Source organism: Rattus norvegicus, chromosome 17 (genome assembly GCF_036323735.1).
Source record: "Rattus norvegicus strain BN/NHsdMcwi chromosome 17, GRCr8, whole genome shotgun sequence".
In the NCBI taxonomy this organism is placed as follows: Eukaryota; Metazoa; Chordata; class Mammalia; order Rodentia; family Muridae; genus Rattus; species Rattus norvegicus.
Window position 1 is genome coordinate 42,232,285 of NC_086035.1, and position 16,701 is coordinate 42,248,985.

At 44.0% G+C, this 16,701-nt stretch overlaps 3 non-coding genes across 3 annotated transcripts; 1 reads left to right on the forward strand and 2 right to left on the reverse strand.

Annotated features, from left to right (window-relative positions):
* Positions 1–3,449: 3,449 nt before the first annotated feature.
* Trnam-cau6 (transfer RNA methionine (anticodon CAU) 6) lies at positions 3,450–3,522 on the reverse strand. The gene has a single exon. It is a non-coding gene; the product is annotated as a tRNA-Met (tRNA).
* Positions 3,523–7,406: 3,884 nt separating this feature from the next.
* On the forward strand, positions 7,407–7,480 carry Trnai-aau8 (transfer RNA isoleucine (anticodon AAU) 8). The gene has a single exon. It is a non-coding gene; the product is annotated as a tRNA-Ile (tRNA).
* Positions 7,481–14,120: 6,640 nt separating this feature from the next.
* On the reverse strand, positions 14,121–14,193 carry Trnav-cac6 (transfer RNA valine (anticodon CAC) 6). Its single transcript has one exon. It is a non-coding gene; the product is annotated as a tRNA-Val (tRNA).
* Between the last annotated feature and the right edge of the window lie 2,508 nt (positions 14,194–16,701).

Here is a 16,701-nt window from a genome sequence, read left to right on the forward strand (position 1 = left end):
AGCAGAGTAGCTAGCAGACTAGTAGAAGTCTGTCCCAACAGAAAGGATTGGAGGTGGGGTGGGGGACAGAATTCACTGGGCAGGGGTTTTGGGGGGTGATGGGTCCTGAGTCCACTGGGCTCCTAGTGGCAGCTGTGGGACTTGAAGAAGGTTCTTACCAAATGTTCTTAGTACAGAGGACCTTCTGTGGTGCCTCAGGATGTAGTGCTTTCCAGGGCAGCAGACTAGCTGGCAGTCTGTCCCAGCAGAAAGGACAGGGTGGAAGGGGCTTCATTGTTTTTCTAAGAAAGTAATTGCTTCTCCTCTGCTGCTTTTAAATTTCTCTCTCTGTACTTGCCCTTTGGGGTTTGATTGTAACGAGTCTTTGTTGCTCTTACAGGTAATCCTATTTGGAGTTTCTTGAAATTCTTGGTTGTGAATATTCATGAGTTTTGTCAATTTTGAGAAGTTTTTAGCATTAGTTCTTCAAGTATTATCCCTGCCTCATCTAATTTCTTCTTCAGAGTCTCTCATAAAAAATGTCGGGTCACCTGACACTATTCACACGCAAAGTCCTTCCCCTCCCACCCCCACCCCCCCATATCTTCTGCTCGTTTTCAAGGATTTTTCTGTCAAGAGACAGGAACATAGAGTCTCCTAGTCTTACTGCAAAGGTTTCTCATAGAGCACCCCATACTCTTGCAGAGAGCTATTATTGTGTTGATTTAAAAACTTTACTGTTGGGGCTGGAGATGGCTCAGTGGTTAAGAGTACTGACTGCTCTTCCAGAGGTCTTGAGTTCAATTCCCAGGAACCACATGGTGGCTCACAACCATCTGTCATGGGATCCGATGCCCTCTTCTGGTGTCTGAAGACAGTGACAATGTACCCACATACATGAAATAAATAAATCTTAAAAAAAAAATTTTTTTTATTGTAACTGGAGTCCTTTCTCTCCTACAGCTGAAGAGAGCACTATCTTTCAATTAATAAAAAATAATTCAAATTGCCAGTCAATCAGTCAACCCTGCTTTGTTCATCTGAGACAAATAAGCCCTCAAAAAAATGTAGAAACTTTAAGTAGATGGAAAGAACAGAAAATAAAGAGAAAAAAAGTAGCCACTTTGTATAAGATGGCTCTTATAAAGTGGTTCTTCTTTTTGAAAAACAACTGAATAGAAACAACATTCAGCTGCATCTCTAGCTGGATAGTGTCAGGTGAGCAATTGTGTTCGTACACTTGGATACACTGAGAGCACATTTACTCATTTATTAAGTATGTAATGGACTCTTGGTGTGAAGCCATGTCTGTGAAAGTAATTGTGTCCTAACATTTCCTTACAAGAGAGGAGTACAAGTTTTCAAGACAGACATGATGACTGATATCTTCTGTATACTCCAAAAACAATGGATATTTTCTTACTGTTGCTAGCATGAATATCTTCAAAGATACCGAGTTAAACAATGTAATGACAATGATGGTGATAGTTTAATCATCACACAGTTCTATAGCTCAAGACACTAGTCTAAGTTTCTCACAGTTATAACTGATGTTGTCAGTTATGTACATGTTCTGATGTATATGTTCCATCAGGAGAATCCTTTTTCTTCTCTTCCCAGCTTCCAGGTTCCATCTCTTCTTTCAGTGTAGCCCTCCTCCACCATTTTCAAAGCCAGCAATGAAAGACCAGTTTCTTCTCACATCTCTCTAAATCATGTGCCAGTGAATTACTTTGGATAATATCATGGAGAGGTTCTCCATTTTCCTTGATTCGTGTGATTATGTTGGGCTGACTTGGGTAAACCCAGGCAATGACTCTGGTGATTTGAGTGAGGAATGACCCACCTTAGTCTCTGGTACTTTGAAGACTTGGTTTCCAGTTGGCAGAGCTGTTTGCAGAAGTGGTCCTTCTTTGCAATAAGTGTCACAGGGCCAGCTTTGAGATTTTATAGACTCACCCTACTTCCAGTTTTCTGCTTGGTGCTTGCAGTTGCAGTGGGATTTCTCAGCTTCCTGCTCTTGCCTGAGATTTGCTTTCCAGACTCCCACCATGTTGGTCTCTTAGCCCTCTGGAACCCAAAGCTAAATTAAACACTCTTCCTGATTTTGTGACATTAACATACCTATAAAGTCATGCATGGCAACTCCTCACAGGTTCAAAAAATTCAGGCAGGAGGATCTTTGGAAGGGACTTTACAACGTGTAAAACAGGAAATTATGTTTTTCCCATTTTCCTTCTTCCTAGATGGATGTCTTGTTTCCCAAGAAATTCCAGGAAGGTCAAGTAATATACATAAAAATATATAATATTAATACAATTATTATATATAACATCACTGTAATATTATAATATATATAAAATGCAGCCTGAAAAGTGTCCAATTTCAGGTCAGACAACTGCACTATAAGAAAATCTAACATAGGCCTCAATCAGAGAAATCTGGAAGGCAGGAATTATAATTAAAAGGTAGAGCTTTTGAAAGATCCCCAAAGGGAGACCCTTACTCAAGTCTTGGGAAATCGGGGACCCCAGATACAGAGAGATCATTTTGTATGTAATACGCAAAGGCAAGGTTTATTACGGAGATCTATTACGGAGACATCTGGAAGACAGGAATTATAATTAAAGGGTAGAGCTTTAACAGAACACCTGTTTTGTCAGCTTTGTTGGAACTATTCTTAAGAGAAAAACATTTTTCCTGAGGGTGGACTAGCTCAGCAGCACCACGCCTGGCTGCTGCAACACCCTCTCCATCCCTCACGCTCCTGCCTCCCCCCACCCCCAAGGCACAGGTATTTTTATCCTTTATTATTTCTGGCCACCAATAGTTTTTTTCATAGTAGATTATTCTGATGTCTTTGTGGAAGCATGGCTAGTCATTTTGTTTTTTCTTGGAAGGTTGAGGAATTCTGAAGCTACAGTTGACATGAGACATGCAATGAATGCAAGGTGTGGAACTAACTCTTACTTGAAGACAGTGCATCTTGGGGTCAGACCTCTATTGGACTATTCCTACAGGCTTTTGGGTGTCATGTCCTCTTTAGGAACACAGCTTTGCAGTTCTCTCCCCAGATAGATCCACCTGACCTCCAGGCTGGATTCTCCCTATTCTGGTCAAGACTTAGCTAGTTTTCCAGTTTATTCCAATACAGCTCTCATTTAGGCTATCCACAAAGTTGACTTTCAGTTGCTCAGTAAGTACTAAGCACCAGGAGGAGATTCCAGGATCTAAGAGCATTCCCACTGCCCTACAGAGCATTTGTATCTTGTTTCTGCAGCAGCAGGTCTGTGGATCCACTAGGGGACAATTCCACTCCATTCACTAACTTCCAAAACGCCTCTGTATTCTATGACTCTGAGCTCCATAAAGACTGGCTCTGAACTCAATAAAGATGAGCACAAAAAGATATTTGGGCAGGTAGATTTCAGTCAGCTTGTGAACTAATTTCAAGGCTGGTTGCAAGAGACTGCCTTCTCTGAGGTTCGAATTCAGGAACTTCAGATTATGAGACTGACGTGCTGCCTACTGCACTAAGAAGGCTATGAGGCCTGCATCTTGCCGCTGTCTTACAGGAAGCATTCAAAATCTTCTATTTGTCCTTTGCTCTGCTTCCAGACAGTGAATTCTTGCAATTTGAGGTGTTTGTTTTGGGACGGGGATATTCCCAAGATAGTCAACACAGGCACTTTTGAAGAGCCTCACAAGTCTTGAAATCAAGGTGTAGGACTGAACAAGGTGCCTAGTCTCTGCTGCTACTTGCTGTCTTACTTTTTTACTTCATTGTTGTGTATCCTTTTTCCTCTCCTGAGTCAACCGTGTCCTGTTGGAATAGTGCCTATCACGGAATACTTAAAAGTGTAAACAGCTCACACCAGTCCTAGAAGAGGTATGCAGGACAGCTGATGCAAATTTGCAGGCCCAATCATGCTGCTTTGGATATTATCCTCAAAGTACCACAATTGATATTAACACATTATATTGATATTAGCACATTATATTGATATTGTGGTTTTTGCTTGTTTTGTTTCTTCTTTTCCACTTCTCTGACTCCCAAACCTATTAAGGATCTTATTGATATTATTTCTCTCAATCTATTTTTTTCATAAGCCTATATATCATTATTCCTATCTTACTGATAAAGCCAAGACTCAGTAGAGCTAATCACACAGTGATGATTGACAAAGCCAGACAACGAACAAATCAGGGCTCAACTAGCTTGCTTTCTTTCTTTCTCTCTTTCTTTCTTTCTTTCTTTCTTTCTTTCTTTCTTTCTTTCTTCCTTTCTTCCTTTCTTCCTTCCTTCCTTTCTTCCTTTCTTCCTTTCTTTCTTCCTTCCTTCCTTCCTTTCTTTCTTCCTTCCTTCCTTCCTTTCTTTCTTCCTTTTATTTTCTTTGAAAATATCATAGGTTGTCCTAATTAGGGTTATCATTGCTGCGATGAAACACCATGACCAAAGCAACTTTGGAGGAAAGGGTTAGTTTGACTGACACTTTCACATCACTATTCATCATCAAAGGAAGTCAGGACAGAAACTCAAGTAGGGCAGAAACCTGAAGGCAGGAGCTGATGCAGAGGCCATGGAGGAATGTTGCTTACTAGCTTGTTCCCCATGGTTTGCTCAGCCTGCTTTTTAAAGAACCCAAGACCATCTTTACGGAGGTGACCCTTCTCCCCCAACACACACATTATAGGCTGGGCCCTCCCCTATTGATCACTAATTAAGAAAATGCCCTAGAGGCTTGCCTATGTCCTGATCTTATGAAGACATTTCTCAGTTGAGGCTCCTTCCTCTCCAAGGACTCTGGCTTGTGTTAAATTGACACAAACCAGCCAGCATACAGCATACAATGCATCTTCTTCATATCTGCTCCCACTCCTCTTTTCCTGCCCACCCTGCCACTGTAACACATCTCACTTCAAGTTTCATGAGTTAGTGCAGGCAACACTTTATAGTATTCTTTCTCCAGAAGAGAAATTTCTGTCCCTGTATCAGCATAGATCTGAAAGACCTGCAAGAGCAAAGAAAAATGGCAGCTCCACACTGGTCTAGAGGCACTTATTCTCTAAGTTGATTCACCCTCACCCCTACCCTGCCTCCACTTCTCTTGTGTTTACAGGGCCTCAACTCTGCTTCATCCTTCTCACAGTCTGTCTCAATATTCAAGTCCCAAGGGAATAGAGGAGGTGCAGAGCTTAGAGAGGTTTCGCATCCTGTTTCTCACCCAAGTGGAGTCTAGTTTAGTACTGAAACATGGTCACATTCTCTGAGCATAGGTTCACTGGCAGGGGCTTTGTTTAAGATCTGTGGAATGACATAGCCAGCCTAATCTACATAGTGAGCTCAAGGACAGTTAAGACTGAGAGAGACCTGACTCAAACAAAATAAAACAAAATAAAAACAAAAAAGATTTGCAGAATGAAGAATGCTAGTCAGGTAATTTAGAAATCTTTAAGAGTGCAGTTTCAGAAAAATGGTGGACAGAGAAGTTCTGAAAAATCCTTATCTAAGAAAGAAATGTCACTAGGGAAGAGTAGAAGGGCCTTGTCCTCGGAGTGACTGATGGGAACAGACATTAGCAAGTGCCTTCCATGGAACTGTAAGTGCCTGGGGAGTGAGGCTTGAGGACCTTGGTTTATGAGGCTATCTGCTAAGAATGGGAAAGAATGATTGTATGGAGTCAAGGAATTAATAGAGTGTGTCTTCTTTATGAGTCACATCTCATAGTTGAGAGGAGTCAAGTCAATTGCATGAGACGGGATGGGGAAAGACACAGATGGTATGAGCAGGGGCATGGACCTGCAGAAGCTCCTGAAGGCAGCCAGCCCTTAGGAACCAAGACCCTCCTGCCGGCTAATGACTTTCTGTTGGCTAAAATTCATCTCTGAGAAGTCGTCTCTGGTGAATACCCCACAACAGAGGCTGGAGAGGGAAGGACATTAAAAGCAGGGTGCTTTTTTAATCTCTTCCGTCTCATTCTAGGTCAGTGAGTGAAATTTCCATTTCCCCATATCTCCCAAAGAAATGAACTATCCTGCTAAAATGTAATCAAGCTCGCTGTGCCCAAAGCTGCTGTGCACACTCGTCAGAGGCTCAGCGTTTTAATAATCCAGTTGGAGACACAATTCAAGGGGCAGGTAGGACGAGGTTTTCCTGGGTTAACTTCAGAGAAGCTTGAGTAAGGCCCTCTTCAGCTGTGCGCTCACGGGTTTTCTAACCTTGGACAGTTACTATCCCTGACAGGGCCATGGTGAAATGACCTGGCAGAGCTTGTGGACCGGCCATACAAGACAACATGGCGGTAAAAGTAGTTTTGAGTTTAGAATGGTGTAGTGGCTTGTGACATTTCTAGGAGCTGTGCGTCACGCTTCATGCATCGTGCTTTTCTCGAATCCTCCTTTGTTCGTGTCTATTTTTGTGGTTGTTGCCACAGCAAGGCCACCAGTTAGGGGGCTGGAGCTCTGAGGGTTCCTGGAAAACAGGACCAACGGCGTATTTTCACCAAAGAACCGAAGAACAGCGTCTTTTCAGTGAAGAACAAACGATTGGGAGGTGGAGGCTGACGCGCTGCGTTGACTTTCTCAGTTATAGATTCGGAGGTTGCGAGCGACTTCGAAGTCACAGATATTCATTGTCACCAAAGCTCCTTGTCTCAGCGACGACGGGCTGTCTTAGATGTCAGGATGAAGAGACTTCAAGCTGGATTGTTCTATCTTGGGAGAAGGGAAACCCAGGCATCCGGTCCTGCAGTGGTCAGCGCTGGCTCCCTCGGACCCCGTGTGAGTCGCTTTGGGTTTCTCCCGTCGAGGCTCTGGAGATGTTCAGACAGTAAGTGACCGTGCTAAGTACTTTCTGGGTGACCTAAAAATGCTAATTTCAGAATCTCAAGTTCTTGACTCCTTCGCTACTTCATCAAAGGAGGACGGAATGTGTTATCCAAATTTTTTTGGCGAGTGGATTCCGAATTTCAGTAAAATTGGGAAGGTTATCAAATTGTTACTTAGGAGCAACAAGGAGAACTGTGCGGCAGACGAACTCCGTCGTAGCTAGAGAGCGGCTTGCTTTTTGTGTGACTATTGATCAAGTAGACTGTGCTGTGACTGGATTCTGCAAACTGATCAGGAATTATTGCAACGAGATATTTATTGCCCTCTTACAGTATCTCGGAGAAACTTTCGAGTACACTGTAGCTGTCTTCAGCCACATCAGAAGAGGGCATCAGATCTCATTACAGATGGTTGTGAGCCACCATGTGGTTGCTGGGAATTGAACTCAGGAGCAGTCAATGCTCTTAGCTACTGAGCCATCTTTTTCAGTCCTCGGAGAAAAGCCTCGAAGTAAAGAAATGCAAGAAAAATGAAAAATTTTATCAACTGACAAGAATGTTACACATCTATAGAGCTAGATGAAAAGTAGGCTGCCAACTGGCTGGTTAGCTCAGTTGGTTAGAGCATGGTGCTAATAACGCCAAGGTTGTGGGTTCGATCCCTGTACGGGCCATACATAATTTACTTTTAGTCTGCTATAAACCCAAAATAGAACCTTGTAAATTTGCTGTACAATGATTTTCGGTCTGAGCTAGTATGTGGGGATTGTTTAAAGTTCCGCGAAACAACATCAAGAATGGCGTTTACGTTTCTGAGAGTTCAGGCTTAGAACAGAGCCGAGGTTGTAATTTTTTTCCGGGGTGGGGGACTTGTTCTGTTAAGACTTGTGGAATGAAGGACTGCTAGCCAGGTATCTTAAAAATCTTGAAGGAAAGGTAGTTAGAAAAAGGTGAACAGAGTCAGTGTTTGAAAAGCTGTTATCTAAGAAAGAAATGTTGCTAGCGGGAGGGCATTTTCCTCAAAGTGACTGATGGGTACAGACATTTGCAGGTGGCTTCCATGAAACTTCATGTGGTTGGGGCAACAACCTTGAGCATCCTAGTTTATGAATCTATTTGGTAAGAATAGGAGAGAATGATTGTATGGGCTCATGGATTAATAGTTTGTTCCTTCTTTTATGAGTCACATCCCACAGTTGAGAGGAGTCTGTCAATTGCATGAGACAGGATGGGGAAAGAAACAGATGGTAAGCACAGGGTCAGGGACCTGCAGAAGCTCCTGAAGGCAGCCAGCCCTTAGGAATCCAAGACCCTCTGCAGCCTTCTGGCTGTGCTCTAGATAAGTGAGCTGAATCACATAGCTGGTGATTAATCCAGAGTCTCACACAGTTTCTTTGAGCAGAGACAGATGTTATAATTATACGACTATGTTGTTAAGAACACACACTTCTTTTTTTTTTTTTTAATTAACTTGAGTATTTCTTATATACATTTCGAGTGTTATTCCCTTTCCCGGTTTCCGGGCAAACATCCCCCTCCCCCCTCCCCTTCTTTATGGGTATTCCCCTCCCCATCCTCCCCCCTTGTCGCCCTCCCCCCAACAATCTAGTTCACTGGGTGAACCCCCAGTCTCAGCAGGACCCAGGGCTTCCCCTTCCACTGGTGCTCTTACTAGGATATTCATTGCTACCTATGAGGTCAGAGTCCAGGGTCAGTTGCTTAGTCCCTGGAAGCTCTGGTTGCTTGGCATTGTTGTACATATGGGATCTCGAGCCCCTTCAAACTCTTCCAGTTCTTTCTCTGATTCCTTCAACGGGGGTCCTATTCTCAATTCAGTGGTTTGCTGCTGGCATACGCCTCTGTGTTTGCTGTATTCTGGCTGGAACACACACTTCTTATGAAGAGAAACAGAGTCGGTTCCCAATACCCAGTCAGGCAGCTCACACACCTGTGACTCTAGCTCCAAAGAATCTGATCTCCTTTTCGGGCTTCCTTAGGCGTTTGTATTCGCGTTCATGAACACACACACACAACATAATTTTAAAAAAATTAAACACAAGATAAAAAGATAAATATTTTCATTATATTGTATACATGTATGCACATTTCAGAGGATAACCGGTCCCTACTAAACCATCCAATTGGTGGTTTGGGTTTGTTATTTTTGGTTTTGTTTTGGGATAGTAGTATCTCTTTGGCCTGTGACCGTCTGAATAGCTCCCGTCTATGCCTCTCAAGAGTAAGGATTACAAGCACAGCTCAGCATACTTTTTTTTCTATTTTTTAAATTTATTTTTAATTCCGGGGATCAAACTCTCCTTTCAACGAAGAAATTGAATCCTGCTAAAATGTCATAATTAAGCTCGCTTTGCCCAAGAGCTACACTTTGAAAGAGTCTCAGCAGTTTTGATAATAGAGTCCGATACGCAATTCAAGGGGCTTACAGGACAAGGATTTCCTGAGACAACGTCCCCTGCGCACCCACAGGTTTTCTAACCTTGGAGAATTACTGGACTATTATCGGGGACAGGGCGTCAGTGAAATAAGACCCAGCAGAGCTCTTGGACCGGCCATTGGAGATCTTGTCTCCAAGGGTCCTGACATCCTGGAGGTAAAAGCAGTTTTAGTGCAGTGGTTTGTGACATTTCTAGGAGCTGTGCCTCACGACTCAGGCGTCGCGCTTTTTAAAAATCCTCCACTGTTCGTGTTTCGTGTCCACCTTTGTGATTGTTGCCACCGCAAGACCGCCAGTTAGGTGACTGGAGCTCTGAGGGTCCCTGGAGAAGAGGACCAACAGTGTCTTGTCACCAGAAGGTCCCCGAAGAACAAACGACTATAGGTGTAGGCTGATGCGCTGCGTTGGCCTCCTCAGTTACAAACTCGGCCATTGCGAACGACTTCGGAGTCACAGATATTCGTTGTCACTAAGTATTTTCTGGGCGACTCGAAAAGACTCATTTCAGAATCCCAAGTTCTCAACTCCTTCTCGACTTCATTAAAGAAAGACCGAATGATACAGGAGAGCATCCCTGTCGCCTCTTCCAGTTCCTTTGAGGCAGATATAAAACGCCACGAAGCGCCGGCGACCCCCAAACTTCTGGAACAGCCACAGGTCCAGTGACGATGGTAAATCCTAGTTCAAGCTGAGCGGATCTTGGCATCGCTGCTGCCCAGGACAAGCGTGGATACGCCGAGATGACTCGTCTCTGAGGCGGACTAGAGTGACTAGGGTCCTGCACTTTTCTCACGCAGCGACTCGCGGACCCGGATAGTGTCCAGCGAGACGACGTCCCGCCTTCGCGGAACAAGGCAGACCGTCTGGGCACGAACATTGGGTCTCTCCGGAGCAGCGGGTCTGGAATCCTGGGGTACCGCCACCACTGCGTTATCTAAATGTTTTTGGCGAATTATTAAAATTGGGAAGACTTAAAATAGTCCCTCGTGGGTAAGAGGGAGAAGTGGGCTGCAGAACTCGGTCGCGGCCAGCGGGCGGGTTGTAGTTTGTGTGTCTGAGCGAGTGAACTAGACTGTGTAGGACGAGTATCTCTGGGACCCACAAACGGTGCTCAGGAATGATTGCAAGGTAACATTTGTTGCTATGGTAGGTTTTTGTTGTTGTTGTTTTGTTTTGTTTTTTGTTTTGTTTTTTTTTTTTTTGTTTTTTTGCTTCGAGACATTTTCTACTTCGAATAACGCGCGGTTCTTAAAATTTTCCATCCTGAAGAAAATCTTAAAAGTTCGAAAAACAACAGCAGCAACATCATCATCATCATCATCATCAATAACAACAACAACAAAACAACAACAAAGCAAAAAACCAAAAAGGAAGCCTTTTCCTCAATAGTTTTTTCTCTTTTACTATCTGTAGAGTTCATAGAGGGGTTACTCCAGGTGGCTGGTTAGCTCAGTTGGTTAGAGTGTGGTGCAAATAGTGCCAAGGTCGCAGGTTTGGTCCCCATACGGGCCACATTTGTGGTTTTTTTTTTTTTTTTTTTTTTTTGCTACTGTGATATGCCTTCAAAGTAAAAGAAAAGATGAAACAAATGTGGTATAGATGTACTCTGTAGAGCTGTGTAAGACATACCACATTCAATTTGTTTCCTTTTGATTGCCCTATGCCATCTATCTGAGTTCTAATTTTGTGGTTTAGTTTCCTGAAAGCACACCAGAAGGAATAAGTCTGGAAGCAGTAGGAAACAGCAGTGAATTCATGCATCTTTCTCAGATCACATATTCCGCAGTGTGCCTCCTCTCCAGTCACACTGATTTCACCAGCTGACTTCCTGCAAAGTTGTGTGGATTAGATAGCTGGGTAACACTCCCAGAAAAACCCAATCTCGACCTTTGGCTGCTCCTTCTTTTCTGTTTCCTGCCTTCTGTTAATCTAGAGACATTGAATTGAGTAATGTCAGGTTCAGAACCCCAAGCCATTCATCAGTGTCCAACTGTTTAGTGAGGTCCAAAGCATCTCCTATCGAGATCTTTCCTGACAGTTTTCTGAACTGAGCTTTATGCCTCCCAGCATTCCCAGGGAGCCCAACAAAGGTCTATGTTGTGGCATCTACAATGAACCTTTTAGTGAGCTCCCTCATGACATTATAGAAGGCAAATATCAAGGTGAGTGTAATGCAATAAAGTCAGGTCTTTTCAGATGTTTCTCCAAACTTTAGTTAAAGTGTTGTGGATTGAATTATGGCTTTATATGCTAGGCAAGCACAATGCAACAGAGCAGCAGCCCAGCTCTTACATACTGAGATTCATTTAAGCAAGCCCCTTTGAGCTGAGTGAGCTCACTTACAACTGCCCTTTGTTGTGTTTTATAAAAAGAAAATGAAGCCAGGGATGTGTCTGGTGGAGGCTCAGTATGGTGTTGGGGAAGGGGGTGTCTCTGTGGGCCCATGCTGAGGCCCATGATAGAGAGAGACAGACAGAAAGGGGGGTGGGGTGGGCTATGAGCATGTGGAGACAGGGGAAGGAAAATGGTGAGAGAGGGAAAAGGATAAGGGAGCAAGAGGAAGAGGAGAAGAGAGAGGAGGGGGCACCCAGCACCTTTTATACAGAGTCAGGCACACCTGGCCATTACCAAGTAACTGTGGGGTGGAGCCTAGATGAAAGGCCAAACCCTTTGTCCTTCTCTTCCTACTTGTTTTACACCTCTGGCATTCTTGTCTCTCATAAATCATTCCTGCTCTTCTGTGTTGAAAAGTAACATAACAGTTTTTCTGTTCATTGACTGATTGAATGATCAAATAGCTCTGCCCATACTGTTCAGTTGTATCCTCTGCTTCCATTTGCATTTACATGACTAAAGACATTCCCCTGCAACCCACAAACAACCTGCGGTGTCCAGGTCCACATGCCCTTAACTACTCTTAAAGATCTGTAGAGTTTATTGCACGTATCAAGTTGAAAAGGTACATGCACATAGCTGACCCTTTCCAGATGCAACAAAGGCTCAGGTGAATTGAGTGTTTTTCACAGGCGCTCAGTGTTGGGAAATGACAAAGCCTGAATTAGGAAGTAGAAGTTGAGGATCAAATAATGAGTTCTTCCTCTGCCCCAACTCCCCTTTCTCTGCCTGGTCTGCACAGTAACTCACTCGTTAACACACGAAATATAGAATCTCCCAACCTCCACAGTCTTGAATATAGACTCCTGGTAATATTCTCTTGCCCCAGAGCTGGGGTTCTGTTACTGTGGATCTCTGCCAGGGCATTCCAGACCAGGTTGGCATTTAGGCCCAGAGTGCAGGAGGAAATTCTCCCGCCGAAAAAGAACAACTGAGTATGTTCTTGCCATTACATTTAGAGGGAAGAGAGCAAATTGTTCATTTCTAGACCCAATTGCAGCATGTCCTCTGGACTGGGCTATATGTGTTCCAGCATTTCAATCACAGAGAAGCCTGCAAGTGTGCCGCATGTCTAGACACTGTTGTTGTCTTATTGGAAGATTCTTCACCTGAGGTGTGAAGGCAAATCTGCAGATTGTGTCTCTGAACCCAAACCCAGAGCTTCTCTCCTTCCTTCCTCTCCTAGCTGTACCCTAATGGTCACTGTCCTTGGTCCCTTGTTCCTGACAGCTAGGAAAGCACGCCTGCTGCTTCATTCTTCCAGAAAACAAAACAAAACAAAACAAAACAAAACACCCAAACCAACCAAACAACCCCCCCCCAAAACTGTCCATAATCTTATTTCAGATTTTGGAACAGAAGAAAAATCTGTCCGGGATCTGGATGGTCCACAGAGGATGTCCCAGGTCTGACTGTCCACTCAGGAGCTATGGAATCAAGAGTTTTCACTCAGAATTTTCTGGCTGCCCTGGTGGAGGTGTCCTTTGTGGGTTTAATGGTTGTTTTCCATACTAGGGATGTCACGAGGGAGCATTCTTAGAGCCTCTCACAGGGGCAGGGAAGACTGCAGAGCATTCTGCACTGCCTTCTGAAGGTAGAGACAAAAGGGGTTATTTCAGGGGAGTAGCGCCTGTGTAAAATACAAGGAGGAAAGGGGGACGGAAGAGCTGAGGCACTCGGAAACATCTGGAGGAGAATGTCGTAGATGCTGGAAAGTAAGTGACTCAAATGGTCGTAGCAAAGTGATTTTCAGTTTTTCTCAGGGCTTAGAAATGAGAAATTTAGACTAGTGGAGGTTTGTCCACATTGATGATGATGATGGCAGTGCCCAGCTATGGGACACCTCATGCCTGTGAGGTGCAAAACTCCACTAACACGGTACCTGTGAACAAAAGGTGGAGGAAGAAAAGAAAGATTGCAGAGAAGCACCCAGAGTATTCACAGCACAGCACAATATGGAGGATTAAGGAAGAAGTCCTAAACCTGGTGACACAGAGGAGGTTCTGATCCAGTGTCTGGTAAGTGAAAGAACAAATAGACACTCACAAAAACCAAGTGCACAGACTAAGGAGTTCATGAAGTGAGTGTGAGAAGGAAAAATTACCAAATGCATGGACTAAGGAGAGGGTGAAGTAGTGCGTGCTGAAGTTGGAAAAGGTAGATTGTCAGGCTTTCACAGGAAAGTGCCATGAGAACATGTGGAGAATGTGGGCATCGATCCCACTACCTCTTGCATGCTAAGCAATCGCTCTACCATTTGAGCTAATTCCCCAATGTAAGAACTGGGTTTGTACTCTCTTTTATGCTAAAAGTCTCCATTGGTCATCATATAGGTACCTAGTATAGCTATGGTACAAGAAAGCATGATGGTGAAGGCTGAAACCGTGGAACTGAGATTGTTCGAACTGTCCAAAAGTGTAAGAAATGAACTGATTCTGACAAGAGAAAGTGAGAAAAATTGGTGCTGTTTCCACCTGGTTTCAAACCAGGGACCTCTCACGTGTGAGGCAAGTGTGATAACCACTACACTACAGAAACTTCCCACAGCCTCAACTCTATCACTTTACAATCCAAGATACTGTAAATTTGCTAAAATGTTACCTAGAAGCCACAGATTCACCTTCACAGTGAGAACTGCAATCAACCAAACCAAAGATTAAAAAGCCACAGTAGAAAGGTGACATCCTGTATAGGGAAGGCGAGTAGGGGAAAAAGCTCAGTGGAGGGAGGAGTGTGTGGTTGGAGTGCTGAGTGAGACTCAGCAGTGCATCTCAGGGAAAGCTCTAAGGTGTCGAACACAAAGAAGGAAGAAGAATGGAAGAACCTGACCAACTGGAGACACCTTAAGAAGAACATTGTATATGCCAGAGAGCTTTTGAGCAACGCCCCACGGGTGGCTCAAATAGTCATAACATCGTGTTAAGGGAAAATCCTCAATTTTTCACAGGGCTTAGAAATAGAACATTGAGACGAATGTGTGTGTGTGGGGGGGCAGGTTCCACTCAGGCCAAATGGAGTTTTTGTCCTCATAATGCTCTGGCAGCAGTGCGGGGTAGCTCCTTGCTGGTGAGGCGAAGAAAAAACTCCTATCATGGCGGTAGAATGTGTAAAAGATGGATGAAGGATAGGGAAAATTCCGACAGAGCAGCTCAGTTTAAGGGGTAGAGGGGACCCTTATATGGTCTCATAGAAAGGTTCAGACTCAATGTTTGTAAACGCTTACAAGCATTTGTTAAATGCACAGATCAATGTATGTATAGTGTAGATGGAGGAATTCTCAAGAGACTGGAAATAATCCTTCTGGGAATTGTCCTTCAGTGTATGTGTTTCCTCAGTGAATGTGAAGGAGTGTCTCAGAAGACAGTGATCGTTATGGTGAACAAAGCAAATGTCTCAGAACACCTTAATTCCATTACTGTGGCCACGTGCCCAGTGTAGGAAAGTCTCTGTGCCTCTGTTTTCAATTTTTAAAGGAATTGTCACTAGCTGTTCTTTCAGAGGACCTGGCTTTGATTCCTAGGCAGCTCACAAGCATGTTCAACTTCAGTACTAGGGTATCTATTGCCCTCTTCTGGTCTCTTTTGGACACTGCATGTAAATACCTGTAAGTAAGAACTATTAGACTTTCCTGTGGATCCACTCAGCCTTCCCTTTCTTTGTGTCAGCCAATGATACACAGAAACCTTTTGTACCAGGGACTCCCAGTGACTACACTGGACTGAAACCCAAGAGTACCTCCTCCCTATCTCACCTTCATCTCTGGGGACTTGACCTCTTGGTGGGGATTTAGGATCCCGTTAACTCTTTCCCACAGCCCTTCTGAGCCTTTCCTCATAGCACAATGCTTTCTTTCTACCATGATCCTCCAGGAAGCACATTGAGTTGGGGCACAGGCAATTTTCACTATCCTTCCTGCCCTCCATTCTGATCTCTCCAGACCTACTCTTAGTTATGTAGCAGCCTACTGCAGGAGCCCCTCCTCCCACCCCATCTCCACCCTATGGGGACCTTCGTGCCAACCCTGGTCCACTAGCTCTTTCCCACTGTCCCTCTGATTCCTCCCTTATAGCCTATCTCCATTTCTTTTTGTCATCCACCAAGCTACAGGAGCTCTCTCTACCAGGAACCCCACAGCCACCACACTTGCCAAGGATCCAGAGTGGGTGACAGCAACCAAAGAACAGAATATTCCCCCAATAAAGACAGGAACAGATATCTATACCAAGAAACTCTAAAGTATCATAACTTCTCTGCCAAATGGACTGGCAAGACAGTATGTTTTCCCAAGAAGTCTGTTGCAGTAGACCTTGAGAAATGCAATATAGCTGCAGGACTTTATAATAGTAATTATGAATGTGTTTAATGACCTAACCTTTAAAAAAGCTAAGAAAAAATGCCTAACTGAAAAGTGTAAAAACACAGTTGAATGAAAGTGGCCCCCATAAGCTCATAGGGAGTGGCATTATTTGAAAGGATTAGGACATGTGTCTTGTTGGAGTAGGTGTGGCCTTATTGGAAGAAATATGTCACTGAAGGTGGACTTTAAGGTTTCAGAAGCTCAAGCCAGGCCCAATGGCCCACACTCTCTTCTTGCTGCCTCCTGATCCAAGACTAGAACTCTCAGCTCCTCCTCCAGCACTAGGTCTGCCTGAGAGCTGCCAATACTTCTCCTCCAATAAAAAAGGGTGGAACAGTTCCTAAATGTACCCTCTAGCTAGTTCATGCTTTGTCATGCTCTAGCTAGTTCTGGCTCCAGCGGGTCATTGGAACTAGCCCTAATTTATCTCAGTGGCTCCATGCTGCCCCCAAGTACTCTGACCCAGGCAGCAATTTCTCTATCCATCTAGTTCCCAGTGCTGGTTGTTACCGTGCCAGGCATACATATCCCAATTCTGTAGCAGGCTGGTGTGTCTTGTCACCATAACTCTCTTGAATTCAATTAACTCACCACATGAAAGAACACACCATACAGTATCCTCTGATCCAATTGATAAGATATAATTTGCCCATCTAGACAACCCAAAATCCTGTATACCCCCATCCCTT